The following is a 25,922-nucleotide window of genomic DNA, read 5'->3' as shown; positions in this document are numbered from 1 at the left end:
TAAGTGACTTGCCCAGGGTCACGCAGCTAGTAAGTGTCAAATGTCTGAGTCTGGATTTGAACTCAGGTTATCCTGACCCCAAGGGTAGTATTCTATCCACTGCACCACCTAGCTGTCTATAAAATGGCAATAATAATATCTGAAGTGATAACTCTCAGGGCTTTTTGTGAGGCTCAGATGAGATAATGTGTGCATGGTATTTCATAAAATTTAAAGAACTATGTAAATATCAGCTATTATAATTGTTGTTAGGAAATTGGAAGTTATGGAGGCTTAGGTAAATGGGTAACTCACAAAGCCATTGGTTGTTTGCCAAAATACCTGGGCCATCAACTCTATTCAGGTAGCTCATGAGTAGAGAGTAGGGGTTAGTGAAAGAAAGATGTATTAAAAGGTACACTGGAAAGAACACTGGTCATTTTCCAATACATTTGTGGTCAAAGGTATGAAGAGGCAGTTTTCAAAATAAAAATGGAATGCAAGCCATCAACAACCATATGAAAAAATGTGCCAAATCGCTCAGACTAAGAAAAGTGTCACTTAAAACAACTCTGAGATTTTTATCAGCAAAATCTGAGATCAGTAAAAAAAACAAACACAAAAACCCTCTTTTAATGAAAATGATGTGTTAGAGGGTCTATAGAATGATAGGCACTGATTACAATGTTGGTGGAGCTATGAAATGGCCCAACTACATGGAAATTAATTTGGAATCAAATCTCAAAAGTTATGAAATGGTGCCTATGCTTTGACCTAGCAATAGCACTACTAGGCATATATACCCTGAAGAGGTTACAGAAAAAGGAGGACACCTTTATACAAAAATATTAATGGCATCACCTTTTATGGTAACAAAGAACTAGAAAGTAGATGTCTAATTAAGGAATGCCTGGACAAATTCTGGTATACGAATACAAGACAATATTATTTCATTGTAAGAAAGTATAAATATGAGGAATTCATATGAATTTGGGAAGACTTGTATGAACTAATACTAAGTGAAAGAAACAGAAAGAGTAAAACTTTACAAATGACCACCATTATGTAAAGGAAAAAAAAACGAACAAACAAACATTGAGAGACTTCAGATCTTTGTTCAATGCAGTGACAAATCATCAATTCAGATGGCTTATGAGGAAAGATGTATCCTACCTCTCTGTAAAAAGAAGACTGGAAAAAAACAAATAAATAAAAAGAAGACTGGGAGTATATATAGAGTCATACATTTTCAGATATGTCTAATATGGTGGTTTGTTTTGTTTACCTATGGTGAAGGAGAGGGAAATCAGTGAGGGGGGAAAGAGCACAAACAAATTTTTTTTTAAAAGAAAAAGATGTTAAGACATTCCCCTCCCTCCTCCTTGCTCTAAGAATGAGATCAAACTGACTATTGCATCTGGAAAAGACATATCTACTCACCAACCCAGACCAAAATTCCCTGACCATCAATCACAAACTGAAAACAAAGCCTTTCTCACTCTCGTATCTGTGTCTCTAACACTTAGAGTGCTTGGCATGTAGTAAGTATTTAATAAATGCTTATTTTTTTCACTCAAAGAAAAAAAGAGAGAGGGAGGGAAGGAAGGAAGAAAGGAAGGAAGGAAGGAAGGAAGGAAGGAAGGAAGGAAGGAAGGAAGGAAGGAAGGAAGGAAGGAAGGAAGGAAGGAAGGAAGGAAGGAAGGGAGGGAGGGAGGGAGGGAGGGAGGGAGGGAGGGAGGGAGGGAGGGAGTAAAAAAAAGAGAGGAAGGAATAAAGGGAAGAAGGAAGGGAGGGAAGGAGGAAAGGAGAGAGAGAGAGAGAGAAATTTGATTTGCAGTCATTAGACCTTGATTTGAAACCTGACTCTTCTGCTTATTACCAATATCACTTTCAGCAAGGCACACCTCCCCTCTCTGGAACTCAGTTTCCTCATCTGTAAAATGACAGGGTTTGATTAGATGATCTCTAAGGTCCCTACTGGCCCTAACTCTATTATCTTATTAAGTGACCTAAAATGACTCTTCCTTCCCTGTTGCAAAGGGATATTTAATGCAGAGAAGGCCACTTTGGGAAACCCTGAGATGTAAATTAATTCTGCCCTGATCTGGTTGAGTTCCATTAACACTTATTGTCCCACTCTATGAGACCAAAGTGTGAGGGGGAAAGAAAAGAAAATGGGAGCTTTTTAATTTCTGTTTTCTGCTACTAAGGAAGAGAGAATTTCAGGAACACCTAGCCAGAGGGGATAAAAGGTCATGGGTCACAGACTCTTAAACTAGAGGAAACCTTAGAGATCATCACAGTCCAGGATCATAGACTCAGTGCTAGAAGGAATCTTAGAGTCCATCTAACTCAACCATATTATTTTTACAAAAGAGGAAACTGAAGCATGGGCAGAGGGAGTGAGTTGGCCAAGATCACATAGTAGTAAGAAGCAAAGATGGATTAGAAGCCAGATCCTTTGAATACAGATTCAATGCTCCTACCACTATATCTCAAGCTACAACTGAGGAAAATTTCAAGAGAAAGTAGGAGCAAAAAGAAAATAAAGCCTAATCTTTAGCTTATATATAAGACCAGGAGCAACTGTCAGACTAATATAACTTTGTCGTTTTTCTTTTTCTTTTTTTTTGTGAGGTAATTGGGGTTAAGTGACTTGCTCAGGGTCACACAGCTAGTAAGTGTTAAGTGTCTAAGGCTGGATTTGAATTCAGGTCCTCCTGAATCCAGGGCCAGTGCTCTAACCACTGTACCATCTAGCTGCCCCTTGTCGTTTTTCCTAGGAGATATCACCAAGGAACTGTACGCCCAGGAAAAAAAAGGTGGGTATGACACAAAAGAATAAAGGATAATGAATTACTAGCTTGTGTTGCAATAATTAACAACAACAACGACAAAGCATTTGTATGGCACTTTAAGGTCTGCCAGATACTTTACAAATATTCTTTCATTTAATCCTCACAAATTATTATTATCATCATCATCATCATCATTATTCCCATAATACAGATGAGAAAACTAAGGTAAGCAGAATTTAAGTGACTTGCCCAGGGTCATATGGCTACTAAGCATGTGAGGCTAGACTCGATCTTCCTGACTCCAGGTCCAGCACTACACTACCTACCTGCCTATTATCCACAAAATATCCAAAGACAACATTTAGTGATCACCTACTATATGCAAAACACTTTAGAGACCTACAGAACATTGGATAGGATCCCCAAAGAGAATTTGTGGGAAGACAAATAAGACTGGCCCAGGATGAAAAAGTGTGGCTGGGTTGAAATTAAAATCAGCACAAGGAATATCTTCTGGATGATTCAGGAATACAATGGAATGGTAGTTATATTCTTCTCTATCACACAGTAGTATAAGTTTGTAAATCCAAAGCTTAAGATGGGTCTCAGTTTCTTTCTCAAAAAATAAGATGAGTACAGAAGTCCTTCCTTCCCTTTCCCATGGACAGCTGGGATCAAGAGCCACAAGAAACCAACAGGAGGGAAAGGTTGCTTTAAACCTGAAAATTGTCTATGGTTGATCCAAGATGGAGACTTCGTGGGGTAGGGAAAAAAAGAATGAGGCCTGGAAAACTATTCAAACTTTCCAGTTATTTGAGAAATACAAAATCAATATATCTGAGATATTCCTTGATACACATTAAACTGGTAAATATAGTTTAAAATTATTAAACACTCAATGTTGACAGGTTGGAGGAAACTACCCACACTACTCTGTCACCCTGCTGGTGGTACTGTGGATTGAAACAAACTTTTCTGGACAGCAGTATGGCCATATACAATAAAAATTACAAAGTTATTATGCCACCATTAAGACTGTAAGGATGGGGGCAACTAGGTGGTCCAGTGGATAAAGCACCAGCCCTGGATTCAGGAGGACCTGAGTTCAAATCCTGCCTCAGACACTTGACACTTACTAGCTGTGTGACTCTAGGCAAGTCACTTAACCCTCATTGCCCAGAAAAAAAAAAAGACTATAAAGATGCTATTGAAGGGACTTGGGATGGGATACTTATCTCTACAAAAAAAATAGCCTAGCAGATCTTATTGGTAAGAGGGAGAAAAAATAAGAAACAATCCACAGGCTCAATGATTGGAGAATGATGGAAGACATTGGGATGTCTTCCCAAATGTGATGGAATATTATTGCATCATATGAAATGGTTACTGTGAAGAATACAGTTAAGCCTCATGTGAAGTCATGTGAGGAGAAAAAAGCAGAGCAAGAACAGTGATATACCTAGTAAAACTGTGTAGGGATAGAATAGGGACAGAACCTACCTGTGCTTTCATTGCTACAGGGAATTCCCAGATGAGGAAACTTCTGCTGCTAATGCAGGTCAGCACTTCTGAGTCTTAAGAGAATTGCCTAGAGCATTCAGAAGTTAAATGAATTACACAGGGTAAGACAACCAGTACATGTCAAAGATGGGTTTAAACCCAGGTCATCCAAGTTCAGAGGCCAACCCAATGTCCATTATGCCACATGCCTAGGTCAACAAAAAAGGTGCTGTTTTCTTCTGCGTTCTCCTCTAATATGTTGTCTATTTTTACCAGATTTTGTTGCTGTTATTACTATTACTTACATAATTATAAGATAAATGGAAAAACAGATCAGAAGGAAAAAATACTTATTTTGTTTAAAATTAATATATACTTTTAAAAGCAAATTTAAATTGTTTGTTTTAAAATCATATTATTTGTTTTAAATTATTAAATTATTTGGTTTGGATTCCAAATATTGACCTTACAATGAGTGAGTAAGTGACTTGCCCAAGGCCACACATCCAACATGTGTCAAAGGCCTGATTTAAGTCTCTGGCTCCAAGCCTGGCTCTCTATCTACATGTCATGCTGCTTCTAACTAATGTAAGAATTTTCAAAATTGAAAAAAAAAATTCAAGGTAGAAGAGAAAAGAAAATGGGATTACACTTGACGGTACTCTGTGGTATCTCTAGTTCCAAGTGTGAAGGGCTAAAATTCTAGCTAGTCTGTCTAAAATATCCAATGAGTGGTCGCCAATAAATTATAAGCTTTAGCAAGAGTTAGATTTTTAAGCGTTTATTAAAGAGAATAAGAATTTGGTAAAGAGAGAAAGAAAGGCCTAGATTCCTATCTATTAAAGGGAGAGCACATTTCTAGCTCCGCTCTCCACCAGAGTCCAAAGAAAAAGAGCGTGAGACCCAGCGCCAGTCTCTTCCTTCCTCCTCCCACTAGCCCGCGTCACTTCCTGATGCCAAAGAAAAGACTCCTGGTCTTGCCCTCAAAGACCTTCGCTTCATGGGCGGAACTCTTCTACAGTAAGTCTCCAGCAGGTGGCGTTATTTCAATCGTTACACAAGTCTGTATCCTATTGGAACAGAGAGACCACAAGATGTCTTCAAAATTCCTGAAATCATTTCTAAAAAGACCCAGCACATCAGTGGTTTCCAAAGCTTGGCCCAGCAGTAGTTACACTCTAGTGTTTAGAATACAATAACTGTCTAGGTTTTTATTGCAAGTGTGACTTAGTAACTTAGTTATAATATTTAATAAGAAAAACAGTTATCACCTCCTTAGTGTCTTATCAAGTATAACATTATTCTTCATATTAAATCTGAGGAGGTCTTTTTCTTTACTCAGTGGTAAGTGGGAGCAAATGGGAGTAAGTGGTCAATGAGATCTTTGCCCCACTAAAGTGGTTCAAGGTCCAGAAAACTTTCAAGAATCACTACGATTTGCAACCATGCTGGACTGGCAACAGCAACACATATTCAGAAAAGGAAATGAGCCCTTGGTAGGCAAAGCTGATACAGTGGAAAGAACACCAGACTTGGAGGCTCCAAGACCTGAGTACTAGTCTGGTTTTTGCCACTATCCAGTTATGTGACCTTGTGCAAGTCATATCCCCAACCTGGGATTTAGTTTTCTCACACATAAAGTCAAAGACATTAGATCTATCATTATTAGAATCCCATCCAACTTTAAATACTCTGATCCCAAGTTGCCAAGTCTTATGAAAAGTTTTTCTCGGACAATCCCTAGAGATATATAAAAGCTTTGTGTGATATTTGTTTGTTTTCAATAAGCAATGGAAACCTCCCATGCACAACTCTGATGAGCCATCTCAAATCATCTTTTCAGAAAGAAATAGAAGAAAGTCAGTACTTTATTGAATTGGATTTCATCAGAGGTTACCAAGTGAGATGTTCCAGAAGAACAAGGAAAAATGAGAATATGTCTTCACTGGCATTCCTATTGTCAGTGAGACTTGTATGTTTCTAAAACATTTACCCCTACTTGTAAAAAGCCAAAAATCAAACAAGTTCAAGTTCTTCCCACTTGGAAATGACCCTGGCTTTCCCGCTGACCTCACTTAATACTTTGTTTCTCTAATGCCCATCTCATAATCAATTTTCTATGGTAAAGTGTTGGACTTGGAGTCAGGAAGTTCTGAATTCAAATGCCACCTCAGATACTTGGTAGTTGTGTGACCCTGGGCAAGTCACTAAACCTATCTATGCTTCAGTTTCCTCCTCTGAAAAATGGGGAGAATGAATAGTACCTACCTCATAGGGTTTCTGTGAGAACCAAAGGAGTTAACAACATATGTAAAATTCTTTACAAACCTTCAAATTCCTGTTGTTGTTGTTATCTTCATCATCATTATTATTTCAGTATGCACTATACTCCAGACTATCCTGTAAACTGTCAGAGGTGGGGACTACTGGGTCTTCTTTTTCTTTGTATCTCCCACAATTCCCACCACAGAGCTAAGCGCATACCTACAATAATGTAAATTGGAATCCATCCATTCCTGCTCATCCAACAGAGCTGCTGGCCATGTCTTCCCATACAGGGCTAGACACATAAAAATGTTTGTTGATTTGAACTAAAATTCCTCAGTGTTTTTTTAAATGTTTATTTCCAACCAAGCAAAACAAAGTTTCCAATCACTGGGGGTGGGGGGGAGGGAATATGGCTCAAAGAAGTGACCCCGAAATGAAATCATTTAAATGCTCAGGTTACCTCATTTTTCACCAATCAACACTTGCAAACATCACCAAATTTCACTCTTACCTCTCCCACTTTTGCAAAGAAATGCACTGTCTTTGGAAACTCGTAAAATCAGAGAGTGTTAATCAAAGGGTTAAATGTTGACCACATTGTCCAAAAGAAGACTTAAGACACTCCTTCACCCACAAGTCTAGTAATGATTAGGCTAATGAAGGATGGGAGATTGCTTAGCATAAATATGTTCACATTTAAACACACATTATCATATTAAGATTTTGCCTTAGATGTCATGGAGAGAACCTCTGCTTTCTAGAGAAACCAATTCTCCCCAAACCATGCTGAATAGCAGCCTCACCCCTCTATGATAAACTCCTCAGGAGGCCAGTCCCAACCAGAAGTCAGTGAAAGGGAAAGAGTTGCACCTTCTCAATTTTTTCTCCAGTACCCACACAGATGGAATGTCCTCATCAGCCATATCACAGAGAAAAATTTTTTTGAGAGTGGAATTTGGATCTCATGCAGAAATTGCCTGATTTTTATCTGCACAATAATATCATAAGGACAAAAAAGAGAGACAGGAAGAAAGGACCTGATTGTTCTTTAAAAGTATTCCTAACAGAGACACCTGAGGCCCCTGTCAGCTAAATAACAGCCTGGCATTTTTCAATTAAACACAGACAGTCCCCCTGACCAAATGGAGCAAACACTTATTGAAGAATATTACACACGGACATATCTATGATCCAAATTTGGGGCGGCTATAAAAAGTCCAGGATCAAGGTTGCTGGTATCTGGATGATAAAGAGTTAGAATGCCAAAATACAGTCCATTTCTCAGTCCAGGGCCTTGAATACATCAGGCAATCAGGTATTGTGAATATATCACTTGACCTTATCAGACAATTATCCCTAAAGAATAAAGGATGCCAACAAAAACGCCATGACCGTCCCTGCCAAGAGACAGGGCACATAATCTTAAGTCATGTCACAGATGTATTTTCGTGAGGACTACTGTCTAGAAGAACATGCTCAAAATGAGTACATCATATATCATCTGCTTGGAAGCTGGCTAATCTACCTTGGTTAGAAGTGAGAACTGTTGCAAAACAATGCTCTCTTGGAGCCTTAATAGGCGATTTGCTTTTTTTAAAGATACAAATCCATTTGTGTGTCTGGCCTTTCCTTCCAGCTTCCTTAGCAACAGCTTGGACAGGAATTTAAAAGGTAAACATGATTCTAACCCACTCCCAATCCCCCTCCAAAAAAACCCCAAACTTTAATGAAAGCTCTTTTCTTAAATCTATGGGATGTTTAAATGAGTTTGTAATTGGAATGGCATCTGATGGGTAGAAAAGGTTTGGAAAGGAAAGAAGTTAGCTAAAAACAGAAAAGCAAAATGCAGTGGTCAAGACGGCGAAATGAGGAAAAAATTGAGGATGGGTTTCTTCTTGGCTTTTTGCTTCTGAAATAATCTAGTGTAAGTCTCTTAAAGCTCCAAACCGAGCTGGCTCTTCAAACCACTCAGAAATGGCAAGGAGCTTATGTAGTGAGTGGGACCTGCACTGATGCAGCTCTCAGAGATCAGAGGAGGTTTTCCCTCTTCAGACGCAATCCTTTCATGTCAATACATGGCCCCTTCCTGGTGCAGCTTCCCACCCCACCCCATCTCCCACCTTTTGAACTTTCCTCCTGCTACTGGAGGGAGACCACCACTGATAAGACCTGACCCTGCTTTTTTCAGGGAAAACGTTTATGGGGGGGGGAGTTTCTCAGACATTTAAGAAATCCCTGAACTGGGTTTAATTAACAGATCCAGCCATGTTTCTTTAGTGAACATAAGTATTTTCTAGTTGTAGACTTACATGGGCTAAAATAGTCACTTAGCAAAAAAAAAAAAAAGAATCCTGGGGCAGAGGGGACAACATAATTAAATAGCTTGAAGTGTATTTTCAATAAGACTTTCCCCCAATTATTCAATAGACTTCATGGGAATGATAGCCATTCATAATATCGTAAGGCCTGCATCATTTCACTTCAAAAAGGTATTATTTAGAAGTTCAAAATCATATTTGTGCTCCTTTTTTCTCTCGGCAGTAAAGAACAAACATATTACCAGGCTTCTGAAAGATGAAATTAAATGTTGAAATATTTAAATAAATTAAATTTAGAGATAATTATATGCACACAAGTATGAACACAAATATACATATATAGTCAGTCAATTGGTCAAATAGAGTTTACTAAGCACAATTATGTGCCGGACACATAATGAACACAAAGAAAAGCAAAAGACATCTTCTGCACTGAGATTATAGATATGTCTCTGTGTGTATAAAATCATCTCCAGATCTCAGTTTGCTATCTCTATAGTAACTCACTGCCTTTTCTAGTATTCACCCCTAAATATTGTGTCTCCTTGGAATCCAAATTAACAGTAATGCTTATGTTAGCCAAGTAACATATTTTGATTTACATTTTTAAAGATATTTTAACCATCAAGATAATATCTTCAAGAAAGGGAGGGAGAAGAGTTCCTTGAATATATTTCTTGTTTTCTACCTATTAAGACCTAAATGGAAAGGGACAGACATGCTGAAATTCCAGGGACTTTTCTTCTACAGGCACCTGAGGAATATATATATATACATATAGGTAAGCTACACTATTACTAATGGAAATTATAGACATAAATGTCCCTTGAATTAATGCAAGAACAAACCCCTTAGGGCTCTATCCTACAGCCCTTCCATGAACCTAAATCCCATCAGAATCAATGGGAATTACATGCAAGTGAGAGCTGCAGGCTTGGAATAATGGTAACATCACTATAATTAAGGCTGAATAGGCATTTCAGTGATTAACCTTGATTTTAGGGAATCTATATTTTGGCCTTTACAATCTGAATAGAGCTATTCTATCTTTCTTTTTGATGTACTTTTGTAATGAAGCAACCAAAAAAAATGAGAAAGCTAGGGGTTTCAGATGGCAACACGATGGTCACAAATAGACAGGAAAGGCTAAATTTCTGAATATAAGCAAAGAGAAGCAGACTTGACCAGATAAACAAAACCTTGGGGAAAATGAGATCTGGCTGAGGAAAGAGGAAGACTGCGCTGAATGAAGAGCACACATTCTCCCAGGACACTAGCCCCCACCTTGGTTAATCAAAAAAGACCCAGCACATGTGTAATCAGAGTTGGGCTGTAGTGATACAGAACTTTCAGTATAATGTCAATGCAAGCCTACGGTGATCATTTTTCCTATGTCAAAATGGCACTTAATTTTCTCATTGTAAAACCACCAACTAAGAATAGGAAAAAGGCAGGGGAAATGAGGGGGGAGTACCAATAAACTGAATCTTTTGCCATTTACCTTAACTAACATACTTTCTAAATGTGTGTGCTTACTGCTTGCCATCATATACAGGCAGCCTGTCTTCCCCTCAAAGCTAGTGGCATCCTTTCCGCTTTCCCATGGAAGCTCTGCAAAAAGCCTCTTTAGCTGGAAAAAAGCATGGCAAGAAAACCAGTCTGGGAATCAGAAGTTCTAATCCTAGCTCTTCTACTTCCCAACTTGGTGACCCTGGACATGTCACTCAACTGTTCTGTAAAATGAGGTCACTGGACTAGAATTCAGAGGTGTCAAGGTTGGCCTACAGGCCCATTCAAGATCAACCCAAGCAAGATTATAATGGAATTGGGAAATATTTAGCATAATAAATTAAAATATAATTAATTAATCACAGATAAATGTTACATTTTAAAACTAAATCAACATGAGGCCCACAGGCATCCTTATGTATGGTTTAGTGGCCCCAATTTCTATTTGAGTTTGAAACCACTGGTCTAGCTATACTCCAAGAATTCTTTTAGCTTTAACTCTAGGTGCCTACTTTCCCTAGTGGTCATCCTGTACTTTTTGTTAGATCAATTGACAGAGCACTGTATGTATTTCTCTTACTTGTGCTAAAGATGAATCTAATAAAAGTTATCAGCAAGCCAGTAAGAAGGGTACTGACTTATGGACAAAGTTAATGCTTAAAAATAAACAGGGGGGGGCAGCTAGGTGGCGCAGTGGATAGAGCACCGGCCCTGGATTCAGGAGGGTCTGAGTTCAAATCTGGCCTCAGACACTTAACACTTACTAACTGTGTGACCCTGGGCAAGTCACTTAACCCCAATTGCCTCACTACAAAAATAAATAAATAAATAAAAATAAAATAAACAGGGAAAGTCTATACCCAGATCACATGGTGGAATACAAAGAATAGTTCAAGTAAGAACATGTATACGTGTGCCTAACTTGCTCGTCAACTTGAACAAAATGATAATGGTAATAATAATAAATGATGATGATGATTTTTTAATGCTGGGTGCTATATCTATGACAGCTTGAAGCCCATGCAGGTGGCTAAAGACTAGGGAGACCATCCCTACCCCATCTAGAGAACTGAATCTCCTTTTAGTTCAGTAAACTTCTAGAAGGGTAACCTCATGGTACCTCACCTTAAGTATTGGTATCTTAGGTGACAATGTTTCTACCAAGATATTTCCTGTCCTGACAGAAAGGAAAGCTAGGGTTGGTTGCTGTTTTTAAAAAGTTGATCTCCATCCATTTCAGAGGCTTTGGCCAGCTTAGAAGGACATGACGTATTCTTAACATTGGTCATAGCCCCAGAGTAAGGGCCTGAGATTTTTTTTTTAATCAAGATTGGGACATGAACCCAGATAGATTAAATTCACTGAGTCCAGCATTGTAAAGGACTTTTGCCTACACTGGCTTCTCTGTGATAAATGGTAAGTTTAATTCATTTCATGGTACCAATGGCAAAGATTGGCCCATAGGTTTGAATAAAGGTACCAAGGAATTTGGCCTCTGGGAACTGTTTCCATTCTGAGTTGGTCAGTTTTCTGTTAGATCTTGCAAGGGGCAGCTAGGTGGTGCAGTGGATAAAGTACTAGGCCTGAAGTCAGGAAGACTCCTCTTCCTGAGTTTAAATCTGGCCTCAGACACTTACTATGTGACCCTGGGCAAGTCACTTAACCCTCTTTGCCTCAGTTTTCTCATCTGTAAAGTAAGCTGGAGAAGGAAATGGCGAACCACTCCAGTATCTTTGCCAAGAAAACCCCAAAGGGGGTCACAAAGAGTCAGACATACTGAACAACTGCAACAACAGACCTTGCAGGGGATTCTATATCTACAAGTCATTGAGTTAACCAACTCTGCATCTTGGAAATGAGCTGGATCCTTAGACAGAGGTCCAGATCCCAGTGTGGTCCCTCTGATTTTCACTGACACTTTATCATAGAAGAAATATTTTGTCACCCAACTCTGCTGTTTGTTTCTTTCAGGGTAAGAGGCTGCCTCTCAGCTCCCCTCCCTAGGAGACAGAAAAGATAGAATTTTCTGGGACAAATAAGTTCTTCATGGAATTAGTATAGGTGGTGAGTGAAAATTCACCCACCAGGGCTCCCTAGTGTCTCATTTCCTATTCTATCCTGGCCCAGTCAACCTTTAATTCAGTTCCTAAAGTCACCAATAGGAGGGCCAGAATGGATGGGGAACATGAGCCTTAAGTTGAAAGTAACTGCTCCCTCTTAAGAATCCTAAGACTGTGTACCCAAAATGTACTCTCATGCTTTGATTTTTTTGTTTGTTTTAGCTATTCAGGTATATGTCTTTTCCCTCTTGTGAGACTTAAAGCTCTATGAAGAGATAGACTGTGCCTTCTGCATCTTTCCATCCCTCCACTATGCCTAGTCTGTACCCTGTGCATAGTAGGTACTCTACAGATGTTTCAATGAATCAATGAATGATGAAAGAGGTAAGTTACCAATAGTCCATGCCATCCACTAATGGTTCCTTAACAAGTCCAAATGGAAACCATTTTCTTCTTGTCATTTCTTTTCAAACTTTCCAACCTCTACATTTGGACAGAAAGGGTAAGATTCAGTACTGTGCCTCCCCGAATCTTTCCACACCCCTACAGATGTAATCTGTCTTGAACTCTACATGAATTTCATGAACTTCTAAAACATCCACAGCTTTTAGCCACCTTTATAAAACAGGCATCTCATTTCTGCTTGCTTCTACCCACCCAAACATATTGTTTCAAGCCTAAAGCTAAAGATGATTCTCTCCAAGTGAAAACTTGGGCCTAACATTTTTGTCTTTCCAAAATCTAGCTTCAAAATCAGAACACATTTAGAACATAAATTAGGGAACCTAGGCTTTCTTCTTCCACCAAACTAAAGTCCTATAAAAGGAACTGTCAAGTGCCATGGCATGCGAGAATCCAAAAATCTTCCTGACATTGCTGATGTGGAGGGTGGGATGGGAAGAGCAGTGATGAAGCTGAAGATGAAGATGAGCAGCTTCTAAGGCTTCTTTTCTGATCAAGGACAACAAATCGACCTCCAGATACCGGATTTCTATGTTTTCACTTTTGTAAAATCTCCGTTTAAATAATGTTGAGAACTCAACACAAGCAGATATTTCAGCTTACTTACAGCCTTATTAAAAACACTAAATCCAAAGATGTTAAAAGGCTATAATTGTCCTCATTCAAACTGGGAAAATAAATCTATTTGCTTTTTTTTTTCCTTTTATGACACTCTTAAAAAAATAAGTTCATCTATATTCTCAGGAACAGCTCTTTCTTTTTCTTTCTCCATTCAAGACACCTGTGCAATTCAAAACCAACTTTTAAGCAAAAGGCAAGAAGGGAAAAACATACACAGGCGCACTCACACACACACACACACACACACACACACACACACACACACACACACACACACACAGCTCTTTAACTCCGATTTCCTGACACTAGAGATGAGCTTGTGCTCTTATGCTTATTCGAACTGTAAGTGGGAGACTATTTTAATGGGCTAGTGGATTTTATAGGTCTGTTCTAATGTAAATTTCCTTGGTCACCTAAGGCTGGCTAGACAACTTAATGTGTCAGCTTTCTATAGTGCAGATCACAGTTTCTCATCTCAGTACTGCCTTCAGTGCCGGAAGCTAAATTGTGGTACAAAAGGTTCCAACTTCTAGTCTCATCCCCGTCCTCTTGGAGGATCAAGGGGCTATTGGCCTCTAGCATGGACACCAGTGTGACGGTCATCCTCTTCATTCTTCAATCCCTCCCAGAAGAAAGCAACAACCAGCACAGTTAACTTGCTGAGTACTAAAGACCTAGAGCCTGTTCATAAGTTAAGCACCCCAAGGCACAAACAATACCTTTGGCGGTGCAGTGGTCCAAGTGAATGCAAATTTATTGAAAGCGTTTTCTAGAGGTTTTCCATAATTACCATTTATGTCTTCAGGAATTGTTTCACTAAGCCTAGTTTAGGGTGAAAACATTTTAGAGACTATCTCTGCAGATGAAATACGAGGTACTAACCTTTTTTCACATGCCCAGATGTTAAGTTCATTTTCATCACATTTATGCAAATTTCATTTGAACAGTAAATCAAAAGAAAGCTTAAATCATTGTACACTATTAAAAAATCAACACTAAATCCGGTTTACTCCCGGTGATATTAACATAAAGTCACACTTAAGAGAATGAGGAAAAAGAACAGATGTCATTTTAAGTTCTCCAACCTAAGGTTCAACTAAATGGAGAGGAGAGAAAAATTTCTGGACATCATAAAAGATGAATTTATGTTATCTGGCTATTAACTGATCGTGACTTTATCAAATTAAAGGCATGCTTGTTTTATGATACCCATGTAACCCCATTACACATCAAAACTCTCTGAAGTTGACTCAAACTTTGGAAAAACAGAGTCAAAATGACAGGGGCATAGAACCTCTGTTAACATTTGGGTTTGTAGCTATGAGAAGGTCCAAAGGCAGAGTCTTGCTCTATCCTGGAATCTGGGAGATCTCTCCTCTATGGGGGAAAAAAGTTAATTCATTGGGCTCATCGGGCTTACATTTGTCAAGGAGCAAGACGTCAACGTTATCATTATCAGGCAAATCAGCCAGGCGTTTAATGGTAGAATCAGGAGACATTTGCACTCCACTATCAGAATGACATCATAACTAAAACAGCCTTCAGCAAGAAGCGCCTATTCACAGAGCAAAGAAACAGAGTGAAAACACTAGAGTTCCCCACTTTTCCTCCTCCTCCAGGCTCCACAACCCGGTTTCAGAGGGTGCCCTTCCTGTACCCAGACCTCCTCCAGCAATTCCATCAGGACTGAGTAGAAATCAGAATTGCATTTTTAAAGTTACTTTTAACCCAGGTTCTAAATTATATATATGTGTGTGTATGTGTGTGTGTGTGTGTGTGTATAGCCCAACATATATACATATGTGTATATACACACACTTTTTTTTTAAATGACAGACCGGGGGACTTTTAAAAAAATCACTAACCATCCCATCCAACAATGACTGGGGTGCTCAATGACCACGGATTTCTCAATCCCTCGGTGAACCTCATTTTTTAGTGAAAATGCTCCGGTCAATCTGCGTCAAGCAACTAGAAAGAGATCATTCGGGGCGTTAAGTGATAAGCTCTTTCTGGTTTTGTTTTTGTTTTTGTTTTTGTTTTTTTGTTATTTGGGTTTGGTTTTTTTTTTTTTTGAAAGCACAGACGGACACCCACTCGCGAAGGCGCACACAACCTTAGGGTCCTCGGCGTGGTGATGAGCTGAATGATGGGGAGAGAAACAACATCTCCTTCCACAGTAGCTACCGCCACACACCACCGAGCCACAGACAGTAACACTACACATTTGCAAAAATAATCCTTTTCAAAGTCTCCCTACAGGTACATACATCGTACAGGGAAAGAAAAACGAGCACACACTCACTCATACACAACAACAATAATAACACCTCACCTTGCCTAAGAAGTCGGAGAGAAAAGTTAGGAAAGAAGACAGAAAACCTAAAGTCCCCGAGGCTACAGAAAAATCCCGCTCTTGAGAAGCCGCCCCAGAGACCAGCCGGGGTATGTATGGCTTTCAGAAACACTTCCCATCTTATTTGCACTTAACCTATTGATGTACTTATGCAGGTCACTTACTTTGGAATATGTTTGAACCGTTTTAAATCATGCAGATCGCCGCGATTTTCACTTGGGTTTGCAAACAAGTTCAATGGAGGAAGGAGGAGGAAGGAAAAAAAAAAGATCCAATTATGCAAATCTGCTCCGGGATAGGTGGTGAATATTCAGTATGACGAGGCTACTGTAATAGTTCAATGCAACACACTGTACTGGACAGATTTATGGGGGCGCGTCACCACTACGCCAGGTCCTGCTCGCCAGATCATCTTGAAGTTAATTAAAGCCGTAATGTCCACTTTCCCAGCGACCCTCCTTACTTGGGTTTACTATTTCAACACCAAAGCTGGGGGGGGGGGTAGGGAAGGGGGGGAAATCTTACTCGCTCGCCTTTCTTTTTATCTCCTTTCCCCCTCCCCCTTTCTTATTCTCCTCTTCTTTTTTACACTTTCTCCCTCTTTTTTTTCCTCTCCTTCCTCTCCTCCTAGAAGTTGCCTTCCACTTTAGGAACAAAGATTTGAGCTACAGGAAAAGAGATTTTAAAAAATAACCCAGAGGATTAAGTAAATCTGGCTTTAAGTAATAATATAGTTGCTATTCTGAACCTAGAAAAGAAAGCGCTCCAACCCCAGTGAATCTCTCCTCTTCTGCCAGTCTACCCGCTCCCCACCCCCCACCACCTCCCCAAGTTTTTCAAACCCCTTTGTAGTGCGGCTCAAAGCAGCCAGTCCTCTTCTTTTTGTGGCAGCTTCTAAACTTAATTATGACACTTAAAAATAATCATTCGTCCATCGCCTCCCCCCACCACCACCTTTTACCTCATCCCTCCCCCCAACACAAACCCAAACACTCTCCCTTCCCGCCCCCGTCTCTCCTCTTCCCTCTCCTCCCCTCCCCTCCCCCGGTGTCCACTCCACCCCCTGGAAGCTGGACTACCGCTATCTCTATCAACGGGTCAAATCAGCTCAGCAAACACGGCCCCTGTTGGATTTATTTTAAACTGCACAGCCCTGTGAGAAGCTCTCACTACATGCTGAAGCACAGACAGACAGTAGTAACACACACACATACACACGCACGCACGCACACACACGCGCGCACGAGCGCGCGCACATGCACACACATATTCGCTCACATACACTCTCCTTCCTGGGGTGGGGGTGGGGGGGGCGTTTGGTTATAGAGACCAGCTTCCCCTACAACTGCCTGGTCTTGGAGACGTGTTATTCTCATTGTCTGTCCGTGCTTTCTGCATAACAAACAGAGCCGGCAGGCTCTGCTCGCTGGATCTGGCTTGCAGGGACTCCTTTAAGCCAACTCATTTTCTGCTGAAGAGCAATGAGAAATCACGTCTTCTCCTAGACACTATTATAGACATAACAATATCCTCCCAACAAAACCCCTTCTGCAATAACACCCGGGCACACAAATAGGCTGTTTACTGTTACTCCCCATGCCTCCTCTTCCTCGGAGCCCCTTCCCCTCCATTTTAAAGCAAAGCCCCCCCCTCCCCTGCCATCCCCATCCCTTCTCTTCTCCCCCTGTCCGACAACCTCCCCCCCCCACACACATACATATAAAACGCAAACATTTACCAAACCCACCGGGTCTTCTAACTATTTCGCCAAAAGACAGATTGCAGACACCGATTCACGGATGCAGAAGTCAAAAAAACTTAACTTTCCACCTGTCCCCAAAGAAATCTCTTCTGTAGTTTCCCTAGAAGACTCTGAGACCAAAAAAAAAAAAAAAATCTCCATCCCCCGCCACACCTCCCACCACCTTCTCTCTTTTTTTTTTTAAAGTTCGCTGGCGTCTGCGTTTCAACCTTCCCTCATATTATATACATCTATCTATATACATAGAGTCTATATTTTAAATTATTTGCAAAACTGCAACAGATGGGCGCATTGAGATCTGGATTCTTTCCTACTCGTCATCAAAGAAAAGCTCTCTTTTTCTCTCCCCTTTTTTTTTTTTTTTGCCTAAAATATATCCCGGGTCCCGCCTACGACTGTTTTCCTTAATTCTTCATCTTTGCAAAATAATTCGCAAAGCAAAGCAGAAGCACTATCAGGCAAAGATCTTTAGTGCCCAGTTCTGCATCCGAGGTGGGGGGGGGGGAAGGTGAGGGGTTGGGGGGAGCGGCATTCCAATCTGTCTCCACCGTCACTTTCCCAATATCTTCTCTCTTCTTCTCCCCATTCCCAGCGCCCACGTTCCTACCCCGAGCCCCCTCCCATCCCTAAATACCTTCCCCCTCCGCGCCCCAATAGGTCCCCACCCCAAACCCTAGCTTCTCTCTCTCTCTCTCTCTCTCTCTCTCTCTCTCTCTCTCTCTCTCTCTCTCTCTCTCTCTCGTCTGGACATCTAAGTTTCCTCTAGAACCTGTTACTTTTTTTTTTTAATTTATGGTGCTTAGATATTAAAAAAAAAAACACCAAAAAACAAAAAACCACAAAACCAGCCCAGATTTGAGGCTGACAGGTGCTCCCGGGCAGTGTTTGCAGGCAAACTCTCCTTTACCTGAGCTCCAAAGGTTTAAACCCAGAGCTGACATTTAGTGCATACTTGAATGTCACAACGTTCGCTCAAAGCATTATGCACGGCTCCCTATTCATAAGAGGTCGATTAGAGCACAAAATGGCAGGTCTCCCCGGCACTTGAATCTCACAAGTTTGACACATGGTATGCATCAGCTAACTTTGATTAAAAAAAATGGTTACAAATTACACTCCGGCTGAGCCGGAATCCTGCAAGGGAGAGGCAGAGAAGGGAGGGGAGACAGAGATAGAAGAAAGAAGGGAGGGAAAAAATGTTTAAAAGTCACTTCTTCAAAAGTTTACTAGGGCTACAGCCTTTTCTCTCCCACCTCCCTCTTACTCCCCCACTGCCCCTTCCAAAAGTTTCTCTGGGAACTTGAGGATAGACTCACTCAGATTGGGGGGGGGGGAGAGAAAAGAAAGGGGGATGAAAAGTGGGAGGGGGCAGGGAAAGAAGGTAGCGCCTGGATCCCCTCTCGCAGCTGCCTCCTGAAAATCCGGGGCAACTCTTCTGCAAAGTAACGGTTTAGGGGCTTGGGCGGGGGCTGGGGCTGGAGTGGGGGTGGGGTGGGGGGAGAGAAGGAGGCGAGACAGACGGGGCTCTTTCTCTCCAGCCTAAGTTCTATAGCGCCATTCAATGGCTCCTCGCCTCCTTTCATTATTTTCTCCTTCTCCCCTGACAGCCCTTCTTGCAAACGTCACAGCTATGGATATTTAATTATACTGTATTTTTTTAATCACGGTGGAAAAAAACGGCAGGCCTCATTGCGATGGGGGGGGTGGGCGGAGAGGGGGGAGGGAGAAATGCAAAGAGTCCAAACTCACTTTGCCACCTCTCGGACACTGGGTCCGGAGCCCCCCGCCCCCCCCCCGCGCCCCCCACCCCCGGCACCTCCGCAAGCCCCCTCCACCTTTGTCTTCCTTACCTTAAACACTTAAAGAAACGAGTAGGGAGCAAACTCCGGCACGTAAACGAAGCGTTGTAAAAGATTGTGTTCAATGAATAATGAGGCATGTCCACATGATTGACTTGATCATTTTCTAGGGCTGAGGGGGGACAGGCGCTGCTCCGAAGTGCCACAGTCGCCCACTCCCGAAAGCCCTTCTAACTGTTTCCAACACATCCCGAGGAAAGAGTGCTTTATTTTAATCTGTCTCTTTTCAGAATAACCCTGTTCATTGATACTAATCATCCAACATCAGAAGACATTCCCATCTTTCAGCTCGGACTCCCCCTATCTGGTAGGTGGAATGCATTGTACCATTAAAAAACCTCTCCATTGTCGTCTTGGCATAATTCACAGCAACTAGATAGGTCTTGCGGCATTTAGCTTTGATGAGCCAAAAGCTGAACCCTTGATATAATAATCTACAAAGAATGGTGTGTGATCGTCCATTTTTTCTCTCTGTCTAGCAACTAAGAAACCATTTAACACAGCGCAGCTTGGTTCTGACCTTGAGCTCATGTAAACACACTTATTAAAATCTATCTATTCTCTAAGAGCTACATTCTGATTGTCAGACTCGTTACTCAGACATATATCAGCCCCTTCGCCTGTCATTACTTTGCATCCCTGCCTTTGACTAAAGAATTTTTTATACAGAGAGAGAGAGAGAGAGAGAGAGAGAGAGAGAGAGAGAGAGAGAGAGAGAGAGAGAGAGAGAGAGAGGAAAAAGCGTAATTCTTACCTGCTCCTGAAACTATTTAAAGTCTGTCTCTTTTTAAAAAAAAAAAAACTCCCCGGTGAATCTTGGTGGACAGCGGGACGTGCAGCATCAGTCACAGCTCCGGCGTTTAAGAGAAGTAATCAGCGATAAAGTGACGTTGATCCGCGCTCTAACCTTGTGGCGTATTTAATGTAAATAAGCCAGTTATGTTACCAATCGCATAGATACAAACACATAAAGGTCTTCAGCATCGCCTTCCCATTCTCTTTCCATGAGAGCCGACTTTATTTACAGACACTATTTAGGGGATCATGATAATTCTAAAACAATACTAGTGCCAAATGATTATGAAAATATGATTTTAATTAATCACGTAGTAGGCAAGGAAATTAGCATACGGTAATTAAACTTAGGGAAAAAACGTCATGGACGTTCTCTGCCTTATGGGTCCAGAATAATCATTAAACGATGGGTTTCAGGACTTAATTATCAAGCAAATAACTTTTTTTAAGCAACTTTGCAAGGTTTATCCTGAGGGCAAACGCTTTTAGTAAATAATATGCAACCAGCAAAAAAGCAAGGTGCTAATGTGCAATAGGTTATGTTTCTACAAAGCAGGGAAGAGAGAGGGAAGGAGGAAAAGGGCTGAATAATGCAAGTATGGATTCTATGTCCTGTAGTTGACAAAAGCCTTGGTACCTCAATAGACTCTTTGTTATGGGATTATATAATGATTGTGGGGGTAATTATGGGAAAAAAGATTTAGTAATAATAAAAAAGTATCAAAATACGCCAATGAGCAGCTTGTTTTAAAAGAAAAGACTAGCTTGTGACATTAGGGGCATGTTAATAACAGAAAGGCAGGATCCGAAAGAGTTGGCAAATAAAAAAGGAGAGAGAGAAAGCCTGTGATGCGCATGGTTAAGAAGCGATGGAGACAGATTGATTATTCCAAATGCCGAGCCACAGGGACACTTAAAACATTGATTCAGGTAAGACTAGTTTCATCTTGACTGAAATGAGTTCCCCGAAGATGACTGGCATACATTTTAAATCAGTTTACTACAACAATACATTATTTAGAAAAAAAAAAGGCACAACATCTCAAGCAGAAAGCTTCCAGTTTAAAAGAAGTGCCCAAGAAGGGGGGTGGGGGTGTAGGTTGGAAAACTTTGTGTTTCTCTCGTTTCCCAATGAGATAGTGGCCTTGCAATGAATGGAGGGGCAAAAAGGGAAGGGAAGGGAAAGGAATGGAAGGGAAGGGGGAAGATAGAAGAAAAGAAAAAAGATAGAAGAGAAGAAAAAGGGAAGAGAACAGAGAAAAGAACCGAAGGAAAGACAAGGGAAGGGAAGAAAGACAAGAGAAGGGATCAGAAGACAGGAACGAGGAGGGAATGCAGGAAAAGGGAAGGGAAGGAAAAGAGGAAGGGCAGGTCCCCTCACCTTCTGCTGCATAGGACTCTTCTCACTCACCCTGAGGGCCTAGGGTCAGCCAGCACCTGAGCCAATCTCAGATAATATGGAGAAGGGCATTATTGCTCATACCCTGTCACAGGAGAAAGAATACTCTTTCACAAGATGCTCTTTCACATGAATTTTAAATTCACTTACCCCCCCAAAAAAATGATTGGGAAATTGAAGGTCTCCCCAAAATGCAAAATAAAGTGAGATTTGTGAACAAAGCTTGATCTAAGTTAGCCAGTAGTGTTACCCAAATAAATAAATAAATAAATAAAGGATTCCCATGCCTATACTAAAAAGTTTAAGCATTCACTCTGCATTTTCCAATTTGATGTGTCTGAAATTCTCTTTGAACAAATTCCAAAATACAAGTTTTTTTTTCTATAGAAATTTGCATAGCAATCACATCCATAATATCACTATCTCTATGGGGATGATAACTGGAGCAGTGGGGTGTTCTTTATTTCAATTCTTCGTGGATCAACTGATTATATTCTGTCTTCTTTTGAACTTGTTATTGTAAGTCAAGTGATCTTTTATAAGTGACAGCCTGACAAAGAGACGAGGATGGGAAAGCAGGTCGAAAGGAAGTAGCCATATGGACTTTTTAAAAAGCACTTTTTATACCAGATAATAGGGAAATGGATGTTGCTCTTTAACCCTCAAGAAGCTGAACACTTCTGGAGCCCTCAGAAAGCGAATGGGAGCCAGTGGCACTAAGAAAAGGGCATTTGCCCTCCGGGGTGGGGCTCTCACTCAACACAGGCAAACCCATTCCAGCTTCCATCCTCTCTCCCACATGGCTGAGTGACCTCCAGCAGCTGATGCTGACCTGCTAAGGTACCTGGAGTAGGATGTGGGGAACTTAGAGAACTGGAGGCTCTGATGCCCCATCAGTCATTAGGCCACATTAGATGGGGAAAGTTCACGTTTCTGAAACCAAGGCACTGTGTCTGGTGTGAGGGCCAGTTAGGCAGCTGAACGTCCTATCTGTGTGGAATGGAAAGGAAGATGGACTTCCAGGCCCTGATCCATGTCCTAGATATCTCTGGTCTGCCTAGAAAGGTTAATTAAGGATGGACAAAGGAGATGCAGAGGTTTTCAGACACAAAAGTGCACATGGAACGGTGCTGAAAAAAGAATTTAGGGACCAGAGTCTTGAGAAGAGATGCTGTTTGCCCTGCCTGGGACGTCTCCTGGGGCTCCCTCCAACTCCAGGCAAAGGAGAACTGGAAGGAAAGGAAAGGAAAGCATAGAAGAACTGGGAGAGGTTACGGAGAGGGGAGGGAGGGAGGGAAGGAGGGAAGAAGGGTAAGGAAGACAGAAGGACAGGGACCTGGACAGAGACAGAAGGAGGCAAAGGCAACACTGAAAGAGAAGGGGAGGAATAAAAGAGGAAAGGAAGGAGTGGGAGGATGGAGATAAAAGAAGAAACATCACCCAGGGAGGTGGCAGGTGAGGGGAGGAAGATGGCCTCAGAGGTCTCCCTAAGAAAGGAGCAGAGCAGGGGACCAGGAAAGCTAGGGATCCAGGGGAAGCCAGGCAGGCTGGGGAAAGAACATGCTTTAGCGCAGAAGGGGCGCTAGGACTCCTGGCGCCCCCTGCTGGCGTTTGGGAACTTTCCGAATTTAGGAAACCTTACCTGACCACTGTACAGGAAGGAAGGCTCAGGGCAACTTTGACATGGAGGAACAGAATTCTCCCTCAATAAGCTAGAACTGAGCCTCTGGGACCAAAGCATCCTCTCCTGTTCCTCTTCTCACATCACTCCCCTTTATTTCTCCATTTTTCTACTTTGAGTCAGTCCCTTCTAGAAATCTGCCCTCTCTACACAGATGCTCCTCCAGACCAAACATTCTCACCTTCAATTTCCTTATTACCCTTATGTTGTAGCATCTGTTTTAGAGCCCTCCAGCTAGGCCATCCACAGAACCTTAAGTTCTCCATCCCTACCTCTGTGGCTCAGACTGCCCTGTCCAGAGCTCTCCCTTCTTTAGCCTTCATTATTTTTTCAGGCTTCTCCCATGCCTGCCCCCAGAATTCCCCCACTCTCTTCTCTTCTATATGCCAAATCCTCCTGGCTTATTTCTTTTTTCCTTTACTCCCCCTCCCCAGAAAAGCTTCTACTCCACCCTTTTTTCTTTTCTTCTGCTTCTCCTTCTTCCACTCTCCTTTCCCTCTCTTCTTTCTCCTTAATTCATTATGGAAGAAGCAGCTTGGTAGAGGAAAAAGAATGCTGGGTTTTGAGTGAGAGGATCTGGGTCTCAGTTTCTTCCTGTGTAAAATAAGGGGGTTGAACTAGGTGGTCTATAAGGTCCCTTCCAAACCCAAAATTTATGGTTCTATTCTTCTAATTTTGGTGTACCCCTATTTTGTCCTTTCCCTCTCTTTTTTGATTATCGTCATCTATTCCCACCTCCATATAATGAAAAATATCCTCTTCCCCTGTCTCCTTCCTTTTTCATAAGTGCAAGTCTGTATGTATAAAAGGTAGGACTAGGAAACCATTTGACTGAGTTCTCAGCAAATGGATGAAAAATTACACACTGAAGTGAGTACCATTTTCTTTAAAGTGGTTCCCCTGGGGTAAAGGGGGGATGGTAAGCTTCACACATAATCATTGATCAGAACCTTTTGGGGGTCTGCCCTTTGGGAGTTGCCTTCACAGCCTTATTCAAATTCTATTAAATATCTTGCATGATGGAAAATCTTCCTCTTCTCAGGAAGTATTTTTTAAACAGCCAGAAAGTAATTAGGGGTTAAATAGGGAGAAGGTGGTAGGGCATCAAGCTAGGTAATGCAGTTTAGAGTGTGACTATAAAATAATGAAACTGATGTACTTATTTACCTCAGAAATTGACTCTGGAGGTCACTCCCCAGGGAAGAGTTCCAAAAATAAATTAAGAAGGGGAAACATCATTAGGGACTACTTTGAAAGACCAATTTTATTTGTATATGTAAATTCTGGAGAAAACACTGGATTTTGACTCAAAGATATGGGTTCAAATCTCAGCTCTGCCACTTACAATGTTTATGATGTTGGGTACATTACTTCTCATCTCTGGTTTCTGATTTCTCATCTGCAAAAAGAAGGGGTTGAGGGGGCAGCTAGGTGACAAAATGGAAAAAGCACTAGCCCTGGATTCAGGAGGACCTGAGTTCAAATCCAGCCTCAGACACTTGACACTTACTAGCTGTGTGACCCTGGGCAAGTCACTTAAGCCTCATTGCCCTGCCAAAAAAAAAAACAAACAAAAATGATAACGGTAGCTGGATGAATGGAGAAGAAGACTATGAACGAGGTACTGATATTAAGAAGAAGGCTGATAGCAGACAGTACCTTATAGGTAGAGATGCCCAACAAGATCCCATGCCTCACTGTGCGATATTACACTTATTTTACCCATTTTTCTGCCAAAATTTGGCTATGGAGCCAATAGCACCTAACTATCACTATAAGGAAACAAGCCAGGGGAAATGCTTCTGCCATATTCTGTGTTTTTTTTTCATTTGGTGAGGCAATTGGGGTTAAGTGACTCACCCAGGGTCACATAGCCAGTAAGTGTTAAGTGTGTGAGGCTGGATTTGAACTCAGGTCCTCCTGAATCCAGGGCCAGTGCTCTATCTGCTGTACCACCCAGCTGCCCCTGCCATATTCTGTTAATACCTGAATAACATACAAATTCAAAGTCTATGACAAATTAAGAGAACAGTGGTTCTCCTGGCACTTTTCTCATTCTCTTTTTTATACTCATAGTCCAAATATAGGACATTTCCTTTGCAGCATCACCATCTTTCTTTTGGCCAGCATGGAGATAATGGAAGAGGGAAAACAAAGGACACCTCATGGGGTCAACTGTATTTTCTCTTTAGTTCTACTGTTGTTGCAGTAGCAGATACAGGATCAGAGACCAATATGATTGAGAGATGGGAACATAAGGCAACCTCTGGCTCCAAATGCCATGAAATAGGTGAGAGGGGAGAAGTTTTTATGAAAAATTGGGACTGAAAATCTCAAGAGCAGTTTCAGATAGAATAGGTTGACTCAGCCAGTGGGATATGAAATTCTGTCTTAAAAGCAAGAGGTGTACCTCTCTCTTCATAATTCCTCTGCTTGCTGGGGGAAGAGGTTCACAAGATTAAGAATTGGTACATCTGAGATCATCTAATCTGATGATTCTTCTACAGATTGTTCTACAGATAAGAAAATAGAGATGCAGAAAAGAGAAGAGACTG

At 41.3% G+C, this 25,922-nt stretch overlaps 1 protein-coding gene across 11 annotated transcripts in view; it reads right to left on the bottom strand.

Moving 5' to 3' along the window:
* Positions 1-20,733, bottom strand: part of ZNF536 (zinc finger protein 536) — a 619,087-nt gene extending 598,354 nt beyond the window's left edge. For 5 of the 11 annotated variants that reach the window (XM_043986053.1, XM_043986056.1, XM_043986064.1 and 2 more), the window contains exon 1: positions 19,484-19,806. The gene's annotated coding sequence lies outside the window, so the exon portion shown is untranslated. Of the gene's footprint in view, positions 1-15,850; positions 15,949-16,035; positions 16,185-17,618; positions 17,701-19,483; positions 19,807-20,246 lie in introns of those variants that run through there. The other 6 variants (XM_043986055.1, XM_043986058.1, XM_043986057.1 and 3 more) reach the window with 5 other exon arrangements.
* Positions 20,734-25,922: the final 5,189 nt, after the last annotated feature.

Source organism: Dromiciops gliroides, chromosome 2, assembly GCF_019393635.1.
Source record: "Dromiciops gliroides isolate mDroGli1 chromosome 2, mDroGli1.pri, whole genome shotgun sequence".
Classification (NCBI taxonomy): Eukaryota; Metazoa; Chordata; class Mammalia; order Microbiotheria; family Microbiotheriidae; genus Dromiciops; species Dromiciops gliroides.
This window is presented reverse-complemented; position numbering and strand designations above follow the sequence as displayed.